This window comes from Ascaphus truei, chromosome 8 (genome assembly GCF_040206685.1).
Source record: "Ascaphus truei isolate aAscTru1 chromosome 8, aAscTru1.hap1, whole genome shotgun sequence".
Taxonomy (NCBI): Eukaryota; Metazoa; Chordata; class Amphibia; order Anura; family Ascaphidae; genus Ascaphus; species Ascaphus truei.
In genome coordinates, this window is record NC_134490.1 from 27,383,867 (window position 1) to 27,406,488 (window position 22,622).

General features: G+C 43.7%; 1 protein-coding gene across 48 annotated transcripts in view; it reads right to left on the reverse strand.

Moving 5' to 3' along the window:
* Positions 1–22,622, reverse strand: part of SORBS1 (sorbin and SH3 domain containing 1) — a 296,558-nt gene that overhangs the window by 239,567 nt on the left and 34,369 nt on the right. For 2 of the 48 annotated variants that reach the window (XM_075610949.1, XM_075610937.1), the window contains exon 3: positions 7,046–7,163. The exons of the other annotated variants lie outside the window; for them this stretch is intronic. The gene's annotated coding sequence lies outside the window, so the exon portion shown is untranslated. The remainder of the gene's footprint in view (positions 1–7,045; positions 7,164–22,622) is intronic. 48 annotated transcript variants of the gene reach the window in all.

Consider the following 22,622-nt stretch of genomic DNA (forward strand, 5'->3'; position numbering starts at 1 on the left):
ACCATAAAAGTACCTATCTAAAAAAAAAAAACAGGAGAAGGCTTGCTGAATCTGTCATTTGCTATACTGACACTAGGATCAACTTTCTATGGGGTCAAACATATTTCCTGTGCAGCTGGAATAAACTATATACAACACTTTCAATTTTGGTAGCACAACAAAAAGAAACAATTGAACAATTAGAACAATGTGGTTTGTTCTCTGTTCCGATGAGTGGCCAAGAAAAATGACCAAGTACAGTATGTCTGGGTCACGGGATTTGCAGGCTGGTGTTTAGTGTAGGTCTTTTTTAAAGTCATGTCCCACATTTTTTTCCAAATTGAATCCATGACAGTAATAGCTTAAAAGTTTTAAAAAAATCAAAAAGGTAGAATTTTGATGTAAAAGTTCACAGTTTTAATTTTTATATGGTACCCTGGAAAGCAAATATTTATACTTAAAAGCAAATATAATCCTAGCTCAAAAATACATATTTTTTTTGCTATGAAAATACGCTAATATAAATAAACATAAATATATGCATTATATGTAGGAATATTAATAATAATAATATTTGTTTTTATATGGCGATGACAGTGTATGCAGAGCTGTAAAGGGAATTTTGCTGGCACAGTGAGTGTCTACCCCAACAGAGCTTACAATTAATTTGAATGTCCAAGGCACAAGTGACCTTCCCAGGGTCATAATGAAGCTTACACAGGGATTGTGTGTTTGTAGAAATATATATTTTTGCCACTAGAAATCAGAGGTAGTTGCTTTGTCTAGATTTCTGGTTTCAGTTACTTTCTAAAGGGTTGGAGTTTAAGGCTCTGATTCAGGTAAAGCAATTGGAAAAGTCAAGTTACCAAATGCATCCTGTGTGTTTACCTCAGTTCACCAACACTCATCCATCTGGGATACTGCAGATTCTCCTATACAAGCCAACGCATTCAGCATTTCCATAACCCGTCTCCGACATCTGAATACACTTGTGTGGTGCTTTCTGGAACTGCAGCATCTGAATGCTTGGGCTCAGATTAATATTGTACTCTTAGATAAAGGGTAAAACATGTAGCCTCCTTTCCCCCATAACTAAGGGAACAACCAGTGCTGCTGTCACCTGTTTGGCTACCAGAAGGCCGAGCCTCAACCACTGGGAGCCTGGGGTATCACTTGTTCGTCTCGGTGCAGCGCCTCCACCGGCGAGGGATCCCAGCGTAGTGGGAGGAGCCCCTCACCGGAACCAATATACACAGTAATATGCACAGACTGGCGTGGTGTCTCAGCGCACCAAATGTATCTACTTCTCTCCCCCGCGCTTCCAGGAGCCCTATTGGTCTTCCTGCAACACATGTCAAGCAGCCCCTGAGACTGCTGGGACTTGTAGTCCCCTTGCTAAGCCTATTCCTAATGGTCGCCGCACTATCTAGCACTGCGTATGTGCGAGCTTCAATGCGCATGCGCGACAGACTTAAAGATGGCGGCGCCCTCTATTAGGTACCACCGCGGAGCTCCGGCGACCCGATCATCCCCCGGCACTCACACACGCCGCAATCTTCCCCACAGAGCCGTCCTTCTCGCGCAGCCTGGAGGTAAGTGGGGAACCTGGCTACAAACATATTATAAATATTGTGGAGTAGCCCCCCATATAAGCAACAAAGCACAGACTTCAGCAGTATAAAACGCCGGTGTGAGTCTGTGTGTATCTTTGTAATGTGTGATTGTTCATGTACACATATGGTACATAACAGTGCCTGTGTTTAGACACTGAGGATTCACTAACCTCTGATAATTGCAATCAGAGTTTGATCTGCATTACCTGCCATACAAGTCATTAGTAGTTAATGCAGGATAAAATTCTCATAACCCTTATCGGAGCTTGATGAATCCCAGGTATGTATCAGGGCAAAAGTGTTGCAATTATGGGGCATAAAAACAGCAGTGTGTGTATCAAAGGTAAAAAAAACTATTGAAAGCAATAAGATTTTTCTCTTTGATACATCTGAAATATTTTTTTTTGCCCCAGAATTACAGCTTTGATCTTGATAGACAGACCCCAATATGTGTATCGGTGCTTTTGGGTGTCTATTACAGTAGTATGTGTTAGTGAATTTGAACTTTAGGTGATGGCATGGGGACATGGGTGGGCAACTCTAGTCCTCAAAAGCCACCAACAGGTCAGGTTTTCAGGATATCCCTGCTTAAGCACAGGTGGCTCAATCAGAGGATCAGTAATTACTAAGTATTATAAATGTCCAAAAGAGAGGATTAATCCTATTGCTTTGCAATACGTCCCTGGTCCCTCTGGCAAATAGGATCAAATTGGTGCTTACAAATATTTTCATTCCAATATTATTATTATTTTTAAAATATTAAAACCATATCCAAGGCGCCATGACATGGAAATTGTATTTATAACAAATCCACATGAAAATCATCATATGAACAGAAAGTGACAGTAAATAGAAGTGAAGTCCAATATAAGCAATTACAATATGAGTCCATGTTATTAACTGTGGTAATAACCACTAACAACATTGGATGTTATGTTTTCCTTATGGTTTCTTGTCTGTGTTTAGAGCAGTGGTCCCCAACGCGGTGCCCCCCGGGCCCCATGGCGCCCGCCAAGCCTTTTGTAAGTGCCCACGACCGCAGTTCTGCCGACAGTTGCTGTGTGCCAGTCCGCACCAGAAGACAGGCCCAACTTCCACATCCGCGAGCAGGACTGGCGCGGCACTGGAGGCCTCCTCCCAAGGTAAGTGTATTTTGTGTGTGCGCGTGTGTGCGCACAAGCACGTTAATTGGTTGTTGCCCTCCACTCTCTGCTGCAGTATCTAGTTTGCCCTTGGGCACAAAAAAGTTGGGACCCCTGGTTTAGAGAACTGTCCTAACAGCAGCACATCACTATAAATTGGTGTGGGCAATATCTATCCACAGTTTGTAGTTCTATCACTTTAGAATTGCGTTAGGTTCTTCTGTCTCCTGTTTGTTCCCTACCTGTTTTTTTTTTTGCTGTCGTCCTGGCAACCTCCCTTCCCCTTCCCTCCTCTGTGACTAGGGCTGTTCCTCCTCCCCTTGTCACTTGGTTTAGTCCTATCCCATACTTCTTCTCTGTCACAGTTCTTCCACTGCTTCCCTGTGAGAGGCTTTATTATTTACTTATCCCTATCTCTATCACATGTTCCCATCCCCTAGTGTGTATTTCCTCAGTACTTTTCCCTTTTTAATTCTGTTTTGTTCCCCCAATAAATATTTCAGAATACAAGAGGCCTCCCTTTGTATGGAATAGGGATTGAGTTGAGCTGTCTGCCTCTACTCACTAGTCACAGTGTGCATGAGTCAGAACATAAGTGAAGACTATTTGTTAGTTTACAATCTAATAACAGATGGCCCATGGTTATGAAAAGGGATTGTTAAATGCATGAAAACATTGCGAAGTATTGAAGGCAAGTTCTCGTGTATGAGGACTCAATGTGCTAACATTTAAAGACAAAAATACATGTTGATGTTAACATACCAGGCAAGGTTTCTGTAAAAAGAACGATTCAAATTTCATAGCTTTAATTAAGCAACCCAAGTTAATAGCAAATGACTTGCACTTTTAGTGTATTAACTTAGCTACAGTAAAGACCAAGCCAGAGCACTTCTTTCAAGCCAAGAAATCTGGACTAAATTTTTCCTGAACAGACGATTTATTCCCTGTTATAAGGGATTAGTGGTTAATTTTGTGGAATACTCAGGTAGCATTTAAAAAGTAAATAAATATATCAATAATTCCTCTTAATTAGGAGGGATTGCTGCTTTAAAAAGAGATCCCAAACCAACAAACAAATTAAAGTAAATACTTCAACTTTGTGTCAACTGAATTACTTTGGTTCCAAACCTACAGTATGAGGTATATTATGCTACAAAATAATTTGTCCTCTGATTTTGTCCCAGTCTGCATTACAGGCCATATTTAATAAGCAGTGCTACTCCATATGACATCTTACCCTGGAAGACACCTTGTGGCCTGATGAAATGAATTGACCGGAAGGAGTCTTTTGGCGCCAGAAGGTTTCTTATGGAGTGACCCCACTTAGACCCAGATCCACGAAGTTCAGTTATTGACTTAATGAAGCGTTAACTTAAGTCTTGTTAAGTGCCAACAGTATTTTCAAAGATCACCAATGCTGTTCTCAGCCGTAATGGACCTTGCGTTAACTACAACAGACAAATAGTGGTTATATTACACGAGGTGTTCCCTCTAACAACCCCTATCCACAGAGCTCCGTTATAGTTAATGCATGGATTTAACGATGCATTAGTTTGGTCATACCTTACGGTGGAGTTATTCCCATCCAGACCTTGAAGTATAGGTTTTGCGGGGGGAGAGAGAACTACTCTTCTTTGCTAGAGTCCCAAATTGCTTATATACCATCTCCAACACACCTTTAGGCAACACATGGCGAGACACCTGTGCACAAAAAGGAACAGGCCTGAGACACATATCCATTTGGATATGGAAAGCCTATTTTCATGACAAATTGGCAGGTATCTCCGGTATCTCAGGTGTGCTCCTTTTTGTGCACAGGTGTCTCTCCACGTGTTGCGGAGATATATAACACTTTAAACTGTAGTAAAAGAGGTCTTTCTCAACTGTATGCACTGTCCATGCTATTACTGATGTGTTTCTCGCTATCTATCATTATGTAACTGCTCCTTATCTATGTCCACCTGTCATTGAGTTTCTATATCTCAGCTATCAACATCTCACTTTTCGAATTTCCTTTCTTACCTTTTTACTTTTGCCACTTGCATCCTTGGATTGGTGTTTACCATAATGTGTAAAATGAAAGGCATTTTTATGTTGAATGAATGAATGAATGAATTGAAGCAGAGGTTTGGAGATTTGGCATATTCTCTCCCCTTGATCCGAAGATCCTACAGGGGGTAACTGAGAGAACAGCTCATCTTCAACAGCATTAGCCCATCCCTATATCTTTTTGGCCCTCACGCAGTATACTGTGACTCAACATGTAGTCCCATTCATTTACATGGAGCTGACCTCTTCTCAAGCATAAGGAGGCAGCTTATCTTACATGAAGCCCATTACGAACCTCCTTAGTGCCCTTATGATATTCAGTGAACTATACAAGGCCTCTTATGACGTTCACGTAGCGTCATCCTATTTTTACCACTGTCTAGGGATGATTCCAACATCGGCATTCAGGGAGTGGTGGCCGCGATCTGGATGAAAGATGAGGATTCTTCTTTCATTCGTCATGTAATTGATACGTTAAAGATCACATGATGCTTGAACCAGAATATCTTTAGTACTATATTAAACATGCGACTGCCATTAGTTCACTTCTGTCCTTAGTGGGACTCCCCCTATGAAAATGCTCGCAGTCTTAAATAAGTGCACAATTCTCAAGAACCGATATGAATCCCTGGACAAATACATTACAATAGATCTCTATCTATTGCCTAAGGGGATTTCTATTTTACTGTTTGACTGTGTTTACTCCTAAACGGTCTCATGCAACATCATTGTTACTGATAGGAGTATGTGTCCCTCTAGAACACAATCGCTTTGATCCTCCTATCCTAAAGAGATTAGCATACAACAGATGTGTAACATACATCGTGATCGTTTATCAATCCCTTCTCTTTTCCTTACGTGACTAAACTGGGATAAAGATAGTCTTCCTTCCATGGCCACAAGTCTGAGATACATTTTTGAATTCTTATCTTTGAAAAGCAGACCAATCCTCTAAGAACGTCTCATTTTCTCTTTCCTGAATAGCTTTGCCCTTTAGTGAAATTGTCATTTAGTTCTCCGGAATAAGATCCTTTTTATGTCTTCTGCTAATTATGTGTATCAGCTATAAATAACATACCAATATAACACAAGCAGGCTATTTTATCCTAAGGTGATTTTTTTTTTTGCTCACCATGACTCACAGCAGTCTCTTATCATTATGCTTTCGTCTATTTTAATTAATTCAGAAGGCCATTGACAGCAATGGAGAAAAATGATCTACAGTGTTTACACAGCCTTTCTGTGAACAGAACGTACAATTGTTAATCTTCAGATTGTGTTTTCATGTTTATTTTTTTTTAATAATCTGGGAAATCATAAATTATAAGGCAAACATGTTTTACCTTTAAAATATTTCAATTTATTGCCAGGGGAAAAAATATCATATCTACCAATGTCTACAGTTTGTATTTGTACTTTATGTTTAGTCACCAGTACCCTACATGCTACATTTACAAATGTATATTTTAAATAAAATAATAATTTTATTTTACAGCATCTACTGTGGATTATTAATTTAGTAAATACTCATACTCAGTTCGGGAAGTTTGCACAAATAACGTATCGGCATGTCCGGAAACGGCTGTGAACCAATAAATAACTGACTTATCGGACCACTGTTCCTGATTGGCTCAGAGGCAGGAAGTTGTCCAGTGGCCAACGTGAAAGAGGACAAATGCCCTCTTTATATATGTAATTACATTTCTCTCTCATTCAACGGTTATAAGGTGATCCACTAATTCAGAATACATCTCAAGAAATGGGGTGTTTTAACACCCTCATGGCCATAGTGCTTTAAAAACCTCTGCCCTAATGAAGGCCACATGTTGGCCAAAGTGGTGGCTTATGCTGAGAATGTATTGATAAATCTAGTTTGATTTTCTGCTACTATGCCAGAGATCATAGAATTAATATTCTGATCAAACTGCACTGGTTATCAAAAGTTATCCTTACAACGTGTGCATAGCACCAAATATGCTACTACTGGTGCAGTGGGCCTCAGTGTTCCCCCAGATACCTCGGCGTGCCCAGGCATGCTTCACAATAACACAGAATTTCCATATGATTCAATGGCAATGTTGCGCCAGAACAAAAATGGAACTAAAAATTACTTTTATATAGCAAAAAATAAATGGGAAACTATTTTTTGTTCTCCCAACCCCCTTAAAAACAAAAACAAAAAAAACATGAATAGTAAGCAGGGGGTCTACTGAGCTAAACCATGTTAATTTCTGGGTAACCCTTCCTTTCAGAGATACTTACAGGAGAAGGTGTTGCCAGTACTGTCCAGTCCAAGGGAAACTAACGGAGATTTAAATCTCCCGTGTCACACGGACCAATAGGAAGTCTGAACGTCATCTATCGCCAGCAGAGGTTCCTCCTACAGTAACAAAGACGTGGTTTCTAATGTAGTAATGCTGGTAGGCATGATCATGGGGAATTTGTCAGTCCGAATTGGGGGGGGTGCGGCGGTTACAGAGGCCCGCGCTCTTCCCCAAGGCATTTAAATTAAACGCTGGGGGACCGCGCGAGGCCTCTGTAACTCACTTACCTTGGTTCAGCTGGCTTGGAGCGATGCTTCGCCATGGCAACGCGGCATCAAATGACGCCCCAGGGCTACGTGACATGACATCACATTACTCGGGACGCCAGCACAAAGGTAAGGGGGGTGCGCGAGCAGGCAGAGGGGCACAGCACCAAAAGTTTGTGCACCCCTGTTCTATACAGACATACCTCGGTTTAAGGACACTCACTTTTTGTACACTCGCGAGTAAGGACATAAGTACAATAGCACCATACCCCTGTGTCCGTACGCTCGCTTCGCGAGTATGACACTTATTCTGCCCTACAGACCGCCGTAGTAGTGACGCGCTGATTCCCTTCGCCCAATAGCCAAACGGCAGCTGCGCATGCGCCTGTCAGCACGTCCTGAACAGCAACACCGGCTCCCTACCTGTACCGAAGCATCGATAAGTGGGGAAAAGGGAGTGCTTCACTTTAAGTACATTTTCGCTTTACATACATGCTCTGGACCCATTGCGTACGTTAATGCGGGGTATGCCTGTAGTATGTTTTACTTTCTAAATTTGGGGCCACTGGATTTATTGTTGCTTTCGTCTTTCGTTTTTGCACTTTACACCTTAGCAGCCTGGGTAAAGCCTCATCACATGTTTATTTGTGCTCTATGGTTACCCAGCTCAGCTCTACAACCAGCCCCTCTGGTACACGCATTTCTTTAAGATCTCACACACGGTATTTATGATGATTATTGGTGAGGCCTTCAACCAACAGTGAATCGTCTCTCTATGTATCTATGTATCTATGTATCTATCTATCTATCTATGTATCTATCTATCTATCTATATAGTGAAATTATACCTAAAGCTGAATAATGCTATATTTATATAGAGACACTCAGTACCATTAAACTACTGTATGTTACATTTACATTTTTAAAATAGGTCAACATTTTTTGTGACTATGAACTGATGCCTTAAGTTCTCATGTAATAATGATCTGTTTAGAATATTTTAATAGTCTGAAGAGTTGTTTTATAAAAAATATATAAAAAACAGGGATTAGTCATGTCTTTGATGACATACAGAAAATAGATTAAAATATGGCCTGTTTATAGTATAAATATCGTTTTTCAGCCCTGCCTTTGGAAACAATTTGAGCCTGGTCGGGTGAAAGACCTTCTTAAAATACTTTGCCATTGGAGTAAGGGAGTCAGCAATAATGCCAATTGTGTCTCATATGCAGACAACTCTGACTCACATGTAACTATTAGCACAGTGTTCAAATCTGCCTTAGGCCGAGTCCATAGACGGACAGGCCGTGCTGAGGCGTGCGGACGCTCCGCGCTGAGCCCCTGCATCCTCAATGAGGATGCCTTGAGAGGGGGCTCACGCGAGCGTCCGCAGGCGTGCTGACGAGTTGGAGGTTTCAGCCGAGCGCCAAGCTGTTTTTCAGCGCGCTGTCGGCTGAAAACCTCCAATCACAGCACAGCAGCGTCAACGTCACGGCGCCGTGATGTCGGCGCCGTGACATTGACGTCAGTGCGTCGCGGGTGATTGGCCCAGCGACATCACTGCCCCGCCTCCAACCACCTCCCCCCGGCTCCCTTCGCGCACGCTGGCTTGCCTGCAAGTCTGTGCAATCGCGCTGACTGAAGCAGGCGAGCTTCAGCGTTAGCGCGCCTCCGCTCTCCCCACCCCTCTATGGCCCGGGCCTTAGAGAGGCAATCTAAGCGGCACTTAAAAAAAATTGTTTTTATATATGGAGCCATTGATTGCCTTTGACAACTAATTACCTAAGCTGCCACACAATTAGTTCTCCTGTGATTGATCAGCAAAGATCCTGCTCCCTAAGGTTCACTAAATGGCTGCCTTTCTGTTTCAATCAATCCTTCAATCAGTGTAACTCAGCAACTACAATGTATTCTTATATTACTAAAGGTAACATTATCTATTGTTGCAGTTTGCAGCTCAAACTGATGAGAATATTGGCAACAAATTATCAGAAAGAGGAAAGTGTTACAAATATCTTGAACTGCTGGGGAGGTGGGCTAAACCTGCTATAGAAATCAAAGGATGATCAGTATATTAAAACTCATTGAAAATGGCATTAAGAGTTGAATAATATTTTTTTTTAAATGTAGTAAGTATTTATCCAATAATACAGAACTGATTTTTGTTTTTTAAACATGTGTAGGATATTGCATGAATTGCTCCTTTACAACTAAAGCATAACCATATATGTGCAAAAAATAGCAGAAAACTTACAAACAGTGGCCCCAAAATAAAACCACAACCCTCCACCTCAAGCTTTCGGGGTGACAACTCTGTCCCAAGAGGAAATCTTCCCCTGAAAAAGGGTTGTCTGTCCGTAACGTTGAGAATTTCCCTGGCCCTTTATTATAATTTTTTGAATGTTGTCTTTGGTCTTTTCTGCATATTTTTGTAGACTACAACTATCGGGTTATGCTAATACGTTCACATGTATTGGAACATGTAAAGCCAATTTAAAGGGGCAGTTCCCCCTGACGGTATATATATATTTTAATCATTTCACCATACAGTACTGTAGGATGTCTTGTTTTTCCCTGCTCACTGATTTTTAACCCGTGTTTTATCTTTAAAAAAGTTACCCCGTAAATGAAATTAACAGGGCTACTAAGCTCCTCCCAAATGGTGACATCACTGGACATCAAAGCTCTCTCTGAGGTCTACATCGAAAACAGCTCTGTGCTGCCTGGTAAGCCGCAGCTAGTGACAATTAACAGCAGAGGTTGCCATGGGAACACTCTACTTCAGGCTTTTAGGCCTTTTTAAATGAAATGTAAAAAAATAAGGCTAGTCATTTTTTCTAGATGGCCTCACAATCATTGGAGGAACTGCACCTTTACTCAATTCACAGAGATAACATGAATTTGCCTGTGGGGTGGTTTGTCAAACATCAGCTATTGGTAAAGATGGTTTGCTCAATTGGGATATTTTTATGTTAACCTATTGGAGACAGGGCAAGAGCTGCTGTAAAAATGTAATCTGAGGGGTGGCAAGCAGGCAAGATGGCCGCTTAACTGAGGAGCTCCTCCGATCCCGGGCATAGCAACTGCTCAAAAAGCACCAAGCGAAACTTGGACCAGCTCCAAAACCACCTGCAGCAGTGTCGGAACACCCAGTAGGATGAAACCAAGACTGGAGAAGAAGCAGGCGCCACAAGATGTCTTGCAATTCTTCTTAAGAAAAACTCAATGGAGACACACAGGCTTCCAAGATGGCGGCGGCACGAGGCCATCCTCATTATCAGAGGCAGAAGCTGAAGCAGGAGCCGCAGGAGGAACTGATGACAGTACCAGACCTACTATCAAAGGTGTTCTAGATAATGTATTAAACAGTACGGTACAGAAAATGCATATAGAAATTTACAAAGTAGTGTCTGAACTAAAACAAGATTTGCATAGACTGGGAGAAAGAACTGACTGTCTGGAGAGGGTAGAAGATGAAGTGATCTCAGCCCAAAATGTCACTGATCATGAACTAGTAGCTTTAAAAGCACAAATAAATACTTTGACGGAAGCACTGCAAGACACAGAAAACCGTGCCAGACGAAACAATCTGAGATTAAGAAATATCCCAGAGACTGTACTCCCAGAGGCGCTGGAGGAATTTGTGACAAAACTGTTTCAGGCCATGCTCCCGGATATTACGGAAGAGAAACTGATACTAGAAAGAGTGAACAGGGCTTTAGGACCTAAACAATCTGACCCTAATAAGATGAGAGATGTCATACTGCGGGCTCATTACTACCCGGTGAAAGAATCTATCATGCAAGCCTCCAGGTCAAACCCCTGGATAGAATTTGTAGGTCATCAGATCCAAATATTCAGCGATCTCGTCCCCTCAACTCTGCTCAAAAGTAAGGAACTGCAAGCAGTCAAAGAATCTGAGAGACCACCAAATTAAGAATAAGTGGGGCTTCCCATTCAAGCTTGTAATTTGGCATAACGGATCAATATTAGTGGTGAAGACTCCAGAGGAAGGAGAAAGAGCACTAATGAAACTGGGGCTAATACAAAGAACAAAGTCACTACCGCCAACTGGTTCACCTAACAGACCGGCACAGGCACCCATCTGGGCGCAGACGAAGTCGCAGAGAGGAAGCAGATACAAAGATCAAGAAGATCGAGCAGGAATTAAAAAATCATCTGGTGAATGACCACTGTACCATAGCCAAAGGTCTTGTCAAACAGAAGAATTTATACAAGGACTGTGAAAAAAGATTACACAACTGGTCCAACAGAGGGCCTTAACATCACTCCTGCCCGGGAGTTGTGAGAAGCTCTGTGGCCTCCGTGTGGAGCGACCTCAGAGTCAGCTGCCAGCTGCGGCTCACGCCAAACCCTGTTCCAGAGAGGAAAAGGACTTAGGAGTTCTAGAAGCCCCTAAAAGTTATTTTTGGTAGTATTTGATTTTATGTTTGAGGGTTCCATCCTGTTCTCCCTTCTCCTCCCCTTCCCCGTAATCCCAAGGCTGAGGTAACACACAGGAATTTATCCCCCCCCCTTTTCTTTTCTAAAAAAGGGGAAAGGGAACCCCTGCCCTCAGAAGTTCCCCCTCACCCTCCTGTAGCACGCGAGGGCTAAGTTGTGCTTGTTGTTATATTTGTGTTGTTGTTTTCTTTTCTTTTTTTGTTCCCCTCCCTCCTCAAGGTTAAGCAAGAGATATGTTATAAATATAATAGAATACATTTCCAGTTTACATACAAAGCAACAAAAATGTTTATGAAACACAGTTTGGTTTTGACATGCTAAAATTAGGTACCCTGAATGTTAAAGGACTAAACAATCCCAGAAAAAGAAAAATGGTTTTGCAGGATTTTAATAAGCAATTGTTGGGTGTTGTTTTTATACAGCAGACTCATTTCAGGAGACGGGATCAACAAAGATTTTTCGATAAAGTCTTCTCTTCAGTGTTCATCACATCAGCACAAGTGAGGAAAAGAGGAGTAGTCATAGTGGTGACAAGGTCGGTACCATTTGCCCTCGAGGAAAATGACTCAGAAAAAGAAGGTCGTTTTTTGTCCCTCAAGGGCAAACTCGGAAACACAACTATCACCTTTGCTAACATTAATGCTCCAAATGAGAAACAGGCAAATTTTTATGAGAAAGTTTTCCCTTGATTATCAAAATTTGCTGAAGGAAAAATAATTATGGCAGGGGACTTTAATGCAGTATATGATATAAAATTGGATAAATCGAAACCCCTGAAAAAGGACTCTAGCCACACAAGTCTCAAAAGATACATACTTGGCAAGATGTATCTTACTATTTATTTCTGAAAGCATTGTATGTATGTATGTTTCCCTGGTGTGTTCCCTGTCCCTAGCGACAATCTCATTGGTCCCTTGGCCCGCCCGCCCCCGCACACCTCTCATTGGCCTCACACACTCACACCACTGCTTCAGGTCCCCTTGGCCCGCCCCCGCACACCTCTCATTGGCCTCACACCACAGCTTCAGGCCCCCTTGCAGCTCACCTTCCCCCCTCCCGGTGGCCGTCACTCTCCCCCGTCACCCGGACCGTAGCTCACCTTCCCCCCCTCCGGACAGGCCCCGCACCTTCCCCCCTCCCAGTGGCCGTCACTCTCCCCCGTCACACGGACAGGCCCTGCACCTTCCCTGCTGCACGTTTCCCGGCGGCTCGCGCTCACAGGTGCAGAGAGGGGGCGCGTGCGCAGCGCTCCCTGGACGGGAGGAGGGAGAGCAGAGAAGGGCCAGGCGCGCGACAATCGGAGGAGCGCCGGAGAGAGAGGAGCGGTGCTGTGAGTCCTGGCAGAGGTGAGGAGGCTTTGTGTGTGTGTGGGGAGAGGGGGGGACAGTGTGTGTGGGACACCGTGTGTGTATGGGGGGGAGGGACTGTGTGTGTGGGGGAGGTGGGGACAGTGTGTGTGTGGGGGAGGGTGGGACAGTGTGTGTGTGGGGGAGGGGGGGACAGTGTGTGTGTGGGGGAGGGGGGGGACAGTGTGTGTGTGTGTGTGTGTGAGGGGGGGGCAGTGTGTGGGGGAGGGGGGACAGTGTGTGTGTGTGTGTGTGTGTGAGGGGGGAAAGAGTGTGTGTGTGGGGGGGGACAGTGTGTGGGGGGGGGACAGTGTGTGGGGGGGAGAGGGGGGACAGTGTGTGGGGGACACCGTGTGTGTGTGTGGGGGGGAGGGACAGTGTGTGTGGGGGGGAGGGACAGTGTGTGTGTGGGGGAGGGGGGGACAGTGTGTGTGTGAGGGGGGGACAGTGTGTGTGTGGGGGGGAACAGTGTGTGTGTGGGGGAGGGGGGGACAGTGTGTGTGTGGGGGAGGGGGGGACAGTGTGTGTGTGGGGGAGGGGGGGGGGCAGTGTGTGTGTGGGGGAGGGGGGGACAGTGTGTGTGTGTGTGAGGGGGGGTCAGTGTGTGGGGGAGGGGGGACAGTGTGTGTGTGGGAGGGGGGACAGTGTGACTCCCGGGCAACGCCGGGTCTCTCAGCTAGTACAAGATATAGCACTATGGGATATTTGGAGGTTACTGCACCCTAAGGAGAGGAATTACACATTTCATTCATTAATTTCATACATTTAGCATTCTCTAGAATTGATTATTTTTTTATTGAGTATTCACTGATCCCAGCAGTAAAAAATACAAAGAACAATGCAATTACCTGGTCCGGCCATGCACTAGTAATGTGTACATTTACAGATACTAACCCTAACAAGGTGAGACCTATGTGGCAGCTAAATGATTTGCTTCTGAGAGATCTTAGGCCGTGCTTATACTGCACGTGCGCCGCCGGAACAAATGAATGCACTCCAATGCAGCTGCACATAGTTTGTGAGCACTGCAGAGCAACCGTGCAAGCTTTTCCCAAGGAGATTTTTCATTTTGAATTTGGCGCGGCTGCTAATGAGGGCGAGACGCTCATGGCCACGCCTCCAGATGACTCCTGCCTGCAGTGCAGGTTTCGGGCGTGCGCATTGCCCTAGTGACATCACAAGGGAGCGCGCGCCCACACTGCCGGACCTAATATAATCAAGGCCTTACTGTTGTTGATGAGATAAATACACATCTAACAGAGTTTTTTTTTCTATTCATGAGACACCTGAAGTGTCTCTTTCTATGAACTGGGAAGCACAAAAAGCGTGTATTGGGGGAAGGTTTATTGCTACCTCCTCGCTGAAGAAAAAGCAAAGAGAATATAAAATTACAAAATGTTCAATAGAACTTGCAGAAGTTGACGCCACATATAAACATAACCCCACAGACTCAAATGATCAAAAATGCTTGGTCAGAAATTAAGAAAAGTTCAAACTTCCACTACTGTTAAAGTAAACAAAATGAGAAATGGAGAAATTCCATTTGATCCAAAGATAGTTGGAGATGAGTGTATAGCATATTATTTCTCTTCCCTGTATTATTTTGCAGAATAAGCATAAACAAAATCCAGATATATTTAAACAACAATTAGAAATATATCTGGATTCCTGTCAGTTACCGTTCTTGAGCGATAAAGACAGAGTCCTATTAAATGCAGAAATTTCGCAAACTAGATATTGGCAGTGATTAAAGAACTCGAAAACACCTGGTCCAAATGGACTCTCAAATATTTATCACAAAACATTTAGCACGATAAGCACCATTCCTAAAAATACTTTTAAATTCTTTTATGAAAGGTAAAGAATACCCCCTTCTATGCTAAGAGCACAAATTTCTGTGATCCCAAAACCTGGCAGGGACCATAACTATTGTAGTAACTATCGACCCATTTCACTTATCAATACTGATATTAAAATCTACTGTAAAATTATTGCAACAAGACTAAATAAACTGCTTTCTAGGATAATCAACCCAGATCAAGTGGGATTTACAGTCATGTGAAAAAGAAAGTACACCCTCTTTGAATTCCATGGTTTTACATATCAGAACATAATAACAATCATCTGTTCCTTGGCAGGTCTTACAATTAGGTAAATACAACCTCAGATGAACAACAACACATGACATATTACACCGTGTCATGATTTATTTAACAAAAATAAAGCCATAACAGGCTTTTTTGTTGTATGCAGCTATTCAGCTTGACCTATATGGGGCTTTTCTACTGAGTTGCGCAAAACAGAATTGTCCATATTAAACCAAGGCATATAGTAGCTTAACATTTACTAAAACCCAGCAATTGACAACATTTCTAGGCAGATATAGAAAAGCTTATTAACACCAGTTGACTGACATGTTTTCATTTACCCTATTATTTCTAGAAGTCCCTACATAATATTCTTAAAACATAAAATAAAGGTTTACCTGCATTGGTAATTGAAACCGCAGGAAACATTTGGTATATGTGGTAATTTGATCCACTTCACATGAATAAACAGGGACAGCCCTTGTATTCATTTCTAGAGCACTAAAACGACATCTGTGAAAGCTTGAAACCGTCTACGATAAGGTGAATAATTTCTATCGGTAATACCTGCATGTCGCAGATCAGAGCATCGAATATCTTGCTCGCTGGCAGGTGTAACAAACATGCAGTGCAAAAGAAGGCAGTTCTTCATCTCGCATGTGAAGAGCACAATTTATAGTACTAAAAAAAAATACTTTCCATATATTTCAACACTTTAAAAAAGTTGCAAGCCACGGGATCTTTAAGCTAAACATACCCCAAATGTTTCATTTTAACATTACTTGAATAGTAGCACTTCCGGGACCCCCTCTTTCTCCCCCCCCCCCCCCCCCCGGATCCTAAGATATTTAATTTTTTTTATCTTCCGGGCGAGAATATTTGGCATTTTCACTTCAGCACTAAAGCTGCGGCTTCCTACTGGTGACTGCAGCAACCATACTTGATTTTTTAAATGTTATTTAAAGGAGCACTTCTGGGGACACATTATGTTTTTTTTTTTTTTTTAAAATAGGTTTGAAACAGGGGGTCTCCAGAGCTGAATCGCATGGATTTCAGCTCCGGGGACCCCCTGCGTCCTGAGATACTTACCTCGGAAGAAGGTGCCGATATCTCTGCGCAATTTAAATGTCCCGCGTCACTTGGGCCAATAGGAAGCGGCTAGGGATGACGTCATGACTTCCTATCAGTCTGCAGGACGCAGGACTTTTAAAGTCGCCATATTGATAGCCCTGGCTAGCCCCGTCTAGGCACTCCGTTCCGAGGTAAGTATTTCGGGAAGCAGGGGGTCTCTGGAGCTGAAATGACACATATTTAAAGAATAAAAAACACACGCGTGTCGCCAGGAGTGCCGCTTTAATTTACCAGAAAGTAAAAAACTAACGTCAGGTTTTACTAACCTCATATACAGGTCATCACACTGACACTGCGATAATCTGTATCGGAGGTTTAGTGACTCTCTCCCTAAATATCTTGAAAATGGGGTCGCGGGTCACAAAGCTATAAGTACCAAGATTCAGCTCAGAAAGGTCACCCCGTATAATTCAAATAAAAACTATTTTTGAGAGTATTGATGTTGTAAACTAAATTCAAAATATTTCCAATATTGAGTTTTCCTGAATGAGCGAGCCTAGAAATAAAAAAGGCCGCCATGTTTAACATCACGCCGACAAACCAGAGAATGAGAGGAATAGGTCAATGTCATGCAGCATTCTCTTCAATCATTGGCTGCTGGGTCCAGGGGCCATTTTGTTCTCAGAGGAATGGAACAGTATGTGTGCTGAACCACAAGACTACCAGTTGTAACAGTGGGTAAGTTTAGCAAAGTCCCACTCTGGAGGACCACTGTTTCTGATAAGCACTAAAAAATATTGAAGGGATTGCTGCTGAGAAAATATATTGGGGCACCTGTGAGACAATATTTAAAGCAGCAAAATTATTTTTCCATTTTAATTGAACTGAACATGGTCAGGTAAAGAGCGCTATGGGTAGCACCCCAGTTCAGTAAATATTTACCTCTGTTGTCTCATGCCAGAGAACCATTGAGTGAAAGGAATGATGCTCCCCACAGTGATATTCCCATTTCACTGGCTCTTTAGCAGTGATGTTGCTCAAGGCCCTAATTCAAAAATATCAACCACCTGATTTTTACACTTCTCCCAACAAAACTGTGAATTTCATCCAATTAAATCCTACTCAGCATGGAATATAAATTTGCCGTAGGTTGTCATATCTCTTAACCCTTTTGCAGCTGATATTCCTGTGACAACAGAATGCTCTGGGTCATTCCGATTGCTAGTTCTTCAATAACACGTTTCTTACCCGCCTTCTGACATCTCGCTGAAGAAACCGCCTTCCTCCCTGAGAGCCGCAGTGGCAATCAAACATAGATACAAGCAAAAATGGCATGACATCAGGGAATATCAAAAGGATAGTGCCAGCCCATCAAACATTTCCAGAACATCAGATTCACACTCAAGGTTATTGAGCCAACAGTATAATGTTTTCTTACATTTAATGGTTTGTACAGAACATTTAAAACCCCACAGGTCTAATTGTAATGTTTAGTTATATCGGTCCTGGACAAGTGTAGATTCCTTGTAGGTCATGATATCTTTTAAGGGACCTAGAAGAGCAAAGAGCTCTTGACAGATGGAATTAATATGTACACAGCTCACGAACAACTCTCTTCTTTGTCCAATGAAAGTTACACTTTTCCAGGTTCAACACAGCTACTAGAATTTTTGAACCACAAGCATGGTATAACCCCCCCCCCCCCCTCTCTACCTGTGTGATTTCCAAGAGCAGATGCTCCCCCACCCCAAAAAATGTTTCCCCTAGGTGGGAAGAAGGGAAGCCGATCCGAGTTAATTTCAGCTCTGGGACCCCCTGCTTCGAGATACTTACCTGTGTAGGGGGTGACGGTTGCAGCTCCGTAGGTTTAAATGACCTGGTCATGCGGGCAAATAGGAAGCCGCAAGGGATGACATCATGGCTTCCTATCTGCCCACGTGACGCGGTACATGTAAGCCACAATTTCGATAACTTCACATAGTCCAGCCTGAGCTACTACCAGCACCCCTTACAGAGGTAAGTATCTCGGGAAGCAGGGCGTCCCAGAGCTGAAATTAACCCGGTTCAGCTCCGGAGACCCCTTGCTTCAATCCTATTGCTCTTACAAATATTTATAAAAAAAAAAAAAAAAGGAAAACAGGATCGTTGCTTTAATTTTGACTTAAAAGTGTTCATTTCACAAACTTTTGAATGAAAGCATCAAGTGTCATGAGAACATACTGTACAAATTCCAGCTTTTATCTCCTAGTACAAAAAATCCTAATTATCCAACACTTGCTATCATGCTTTTCCTATTTGTTAAAATATTTCCATAAAAAAAGATAATTCTTTCATACATTATTATTTTGTAATGATTAAGTCCATGCTTCCATACTGCCTCCAGAACAAGCAATCAGATGGTAATGATTTCTCAGTTTGGTTTTGATCCAGGAGATGCCACGTAACATACACATGGGCTTGGTCGGGAAAGAAAACCGACACTTGGGAGGCAAATGAGAATGTCGATCAACTGCACTGCCCGCTGCTGCTTGCCCGGAGCTGTACAGAACCGAGGCAGGAGGGGGGATGCATCACTGTTGTTTAGTAATAATCAGACAAGATGCACCATTGGTAATGCATTTAAATAGGCTCATTTTGAACAATCTAGTCTTCATCTCTCTTTACAATTGTTGCTGATATATGCCAACCACATAACAGGACCTGAGATTCTCTGAACTCAACTCGAGAGGGAAGGAAGATAAATTATTTATCAATGCATCTTCTCAAAAGACATTCTGGCTGAGATAACTGTTACTGCTTTGCATAAATGTACACCCTTAATGTACCAGCATCTAGAAGCCTCACTCATTTCACTTTCATACAGTACAGTTACAGGGTATTTTCTAAACCGGCTACACAATGCTACTCAATGTACTCTAACACCTGGGAAACGTAGTATATTTGTACTTTTTTAATGCCAGATGTCCCAGATATACGGGATTGCCCCTTATTTCATTGACTTGTCCCGTTGTCCAGGAAAGGTCTGTCGGGACGCATTATTGTCCAGTTTTTTAGTGCCTTGACATAAAAGGCCTGAACTTAAAATGACTGCAATGAAATCAGTCCTAAAAACGTAATAGATTTCAATTTGAATGTAATAGAGAGAGAGGGGAGAAGGAGCGGCTCGGGGAGTAAAGACACTGACGGGCAATGAGTTTGAAGCAGGGGAACCTGGTTAAATTCCCGGTGTCGGCTCCTTGTGACCTTGGGCAAGTCACTTTATCTCCCTGTGCCTCAGGCACCAAAACATAGACTGTAAGCTCCACGGGGCAGGGACCTGTGCCTGCAAAATGTCTCTGTAAAGCGCTATGTAAAACTAGCAGCGCTATACAAGAAAATGCTATTATTATTATTATCTCACAATACCATGACACCCATCCCCATAGGTGTTACTCAGTGCGCGTCTTTATCTGAACTGCCAAGAGCAGACAGGATAAAAACCAAAGAATAAAGCGGTGAAGTGGGAGATGCCATTCAGCTCCAAGCATTGGCAAATCTTTCATCGCTCATTATGATGTCACACTTTCATACTGGCTTTCGGCGTCCCGTATTATAAATATATATCAGTTGGTTTTTGTAGGAAATAAAGGTGCTTGGAACTCAAGTAGAGAAAAATAAATTAATATGTAACTAAAATAAATAATACAATGTAAGTAATGGACAGGAAATGTATATAGCTTCTTCTCCGTCACAATTCCAGCAATATATATATATATATATATATATATATATACAGTGTTCGACAAACCTATACATTTGCTCGCCCCGGGCGAGTGGATTTAACATCGTGGCGAGCACCTATTGGCCCAAGCAGCACACGTGTGGTACTAGGTGGCGAGTAGATTTTTTTGTGTGGCGAGTAGATTTTTTGGTGATTTGTCAACCACTGTATATACATATATATATATATATATCACGTGTCCAGTTGTCTGCAACCTTTTCGTTATCTGGTCATGTTATATCAATAGAAGGCTCTTTGCAAGTATGTTCGGGAAAATTTTAGATTTGGGAGTTTCCAAATATAATTATAATCAGTGGTCGACAAATCACCAAAAAATCTACTCGCCTAACAAAAAAATCTGCTCGCCACCTACACTAGCGACACACTTTATCGCAGTGCGGCCAGATCCGCAAGCCGGGAGATTTCCCGGCTTGCTAGTGGCCGCCCCTCGGCGTGCCGCGCGTCATAGACGCGCGGTCACGCGTCTTCGGGAGCCTGCGCCCCCTGCACGCGCGTCCAGGGCTCCCCGAGGGAGCCCTGGTGTCCCGCGATCTGCGGGACGGCGGCAGGGGGTTCCGGGGGACCCGGCGGACCCGGCAGCGGGAGGGAGAGCGCCCCAATCGGAGGGCGCTCTTCCGCTGCTTCGGCGCGCGCCCGTCACACTCGGGCGCGCGCCAGGCTACTGCTGCGGCACAGAACGGGCAAATGCTCGAATAAACTGTGCCGCAGCAGTAGTACCACACGTGTGCTGCTTGGGCCAATAGGAGCTCGCCACGATGTTAAATCCACTCGCCCGGGGCGTGCAAATGTATAGGTTTGTCGAACACTGATTATAATTATCTTTATACAGTGTTCAAAGTAACTTAAAAAACATTGATACTGTGCTTAATTTAGAAGATTTTTTTTTTTAACCTTTTTTAGACACTAAGGCAAAGCTTTAAGAACGTGTTTTTGGAAACATTTAAGCATTCGTTATGATGAAAAACAAATGAAAGAAGCTTTCTGAAAAAATTAAATTCTTAAACACTAAAATGGAATTGTACTTTTTTAATTTTAAAAATGTAGTGTACTCTTGGTGTAAAAATAAAAAAGTTGTGTTACTTTGCATCCTCCCAATACCATCACACTTTGACCACTGTTTTATACAGTACTAGCTGTACCCAACGTAGCATACGCCAATCTAGGAGATCGGAAAGGTTATTAATGAAACATAACTCTTTGTTTTCACCCCTCCCTGTAATGCCTTGCTGTCTCTTGCCCTCTCTTCCCCACCTTAGGCCGCATTCATGGTGAACGCGACTGCGCGTGTGGCACGATCAAAAAGCCGTGCCTCTATGACATGGGTGACTGCGGGCGCAACGCTCTGCCGGGTCACGTGAGCGGTTCGCCTATTGAGGGCGAACCAGCTCCGTGACGTCACGGCCACGCCTCCGACATGCCACCTCATCATGTCTACCTACAGGGCACAAATCACTTAAGCTAGAAGCGCGCATGAAGCCATGCACACGGTGCCGCGAGCGCACATACCCACCATGCACGCGGCTTTACTCTTTCCTCCATCATACTCTGCTCCTCTTTGCACTCCCTGCCTTACTATGTCTGCTTCTATCTGTACACATTGCACTTCCTCCTCTCCTACTCATCTCATCTGTCTCCTCCTCTCCTTGATGTCTCTCAATTTCCTCTTGCTACTCATCCTGCTGTGCTCTCTGCAATCCCTCCTGCCCTATGTGCACACTGACATTAATTCCATCCTCCTCATCCTCCCCGTCTCTTCCTCTCCTAGCTGTTTCTTCTCCCCTCCTCCATCATGCCATGCTCCTCTTTGCACTCTCTCCTCTCCTACTCATATATGTCTCCTCTCCTTGTTGTCTGTTTCCTCCTCCTACTGACCTTGCTGTCTCTCCTCCCCTCTCTTTGTACTCCCTCCTGTCCAATGTGCACGCTGCTCTCCATTCCCTCCTTCTTTTCATGCATCTGTCTCCTCCTCTCTTTGCTGTCTCTCTGTCTGTCTTCTCTCCCCTCCTTGCTGTCTCCACCCCTCCCTCATGCCCTGCTCCTCTTTCTTTGCACTCCCTGCCTTAGGGCTGGGACCCGCTGCGCCCGGCGGCGCGGGCGGCCGCGTGAGCGTTCCCCACCAGCAGGGGAATCCTCCCGAGCCGGTCCCAGTCCTCCCTGGCTGCACAGCTCACTACACGCTGTGACGCGTCAGCCGCTAGGGGATTCAAGAGAATTGTAATCCCTAGCGGCAACGCGCCACGTGGTGTGGCTGTGAGCCAATGAGGAGGGGAGGCTTCGGGAGGAGGGGAGGCTTCGGGAGGAGGAGAGGCGTGTGGAGGGAAAGCAGCGTGAGTGCCTGTCTGTGTGTGTGTGTATGTGTGTGTCTGAGTGCCTGTCTGTGTGTGTGTATGTGTGTGTCTGAGTGCCTGTCTGTGTGTGTATGTGTGTGCGTGAGTGCCTGTCTGTGTGTGTGAATGTGTGTGCCTGAGTGTAAGTGCCTGTCTGTGTGTGTGTATGTCAGCGTCAGCGTGTGAGTAGGGCAGTGTGTAGTGTGTGTGGAGGGAGGGGGGGAGTAGCGGGT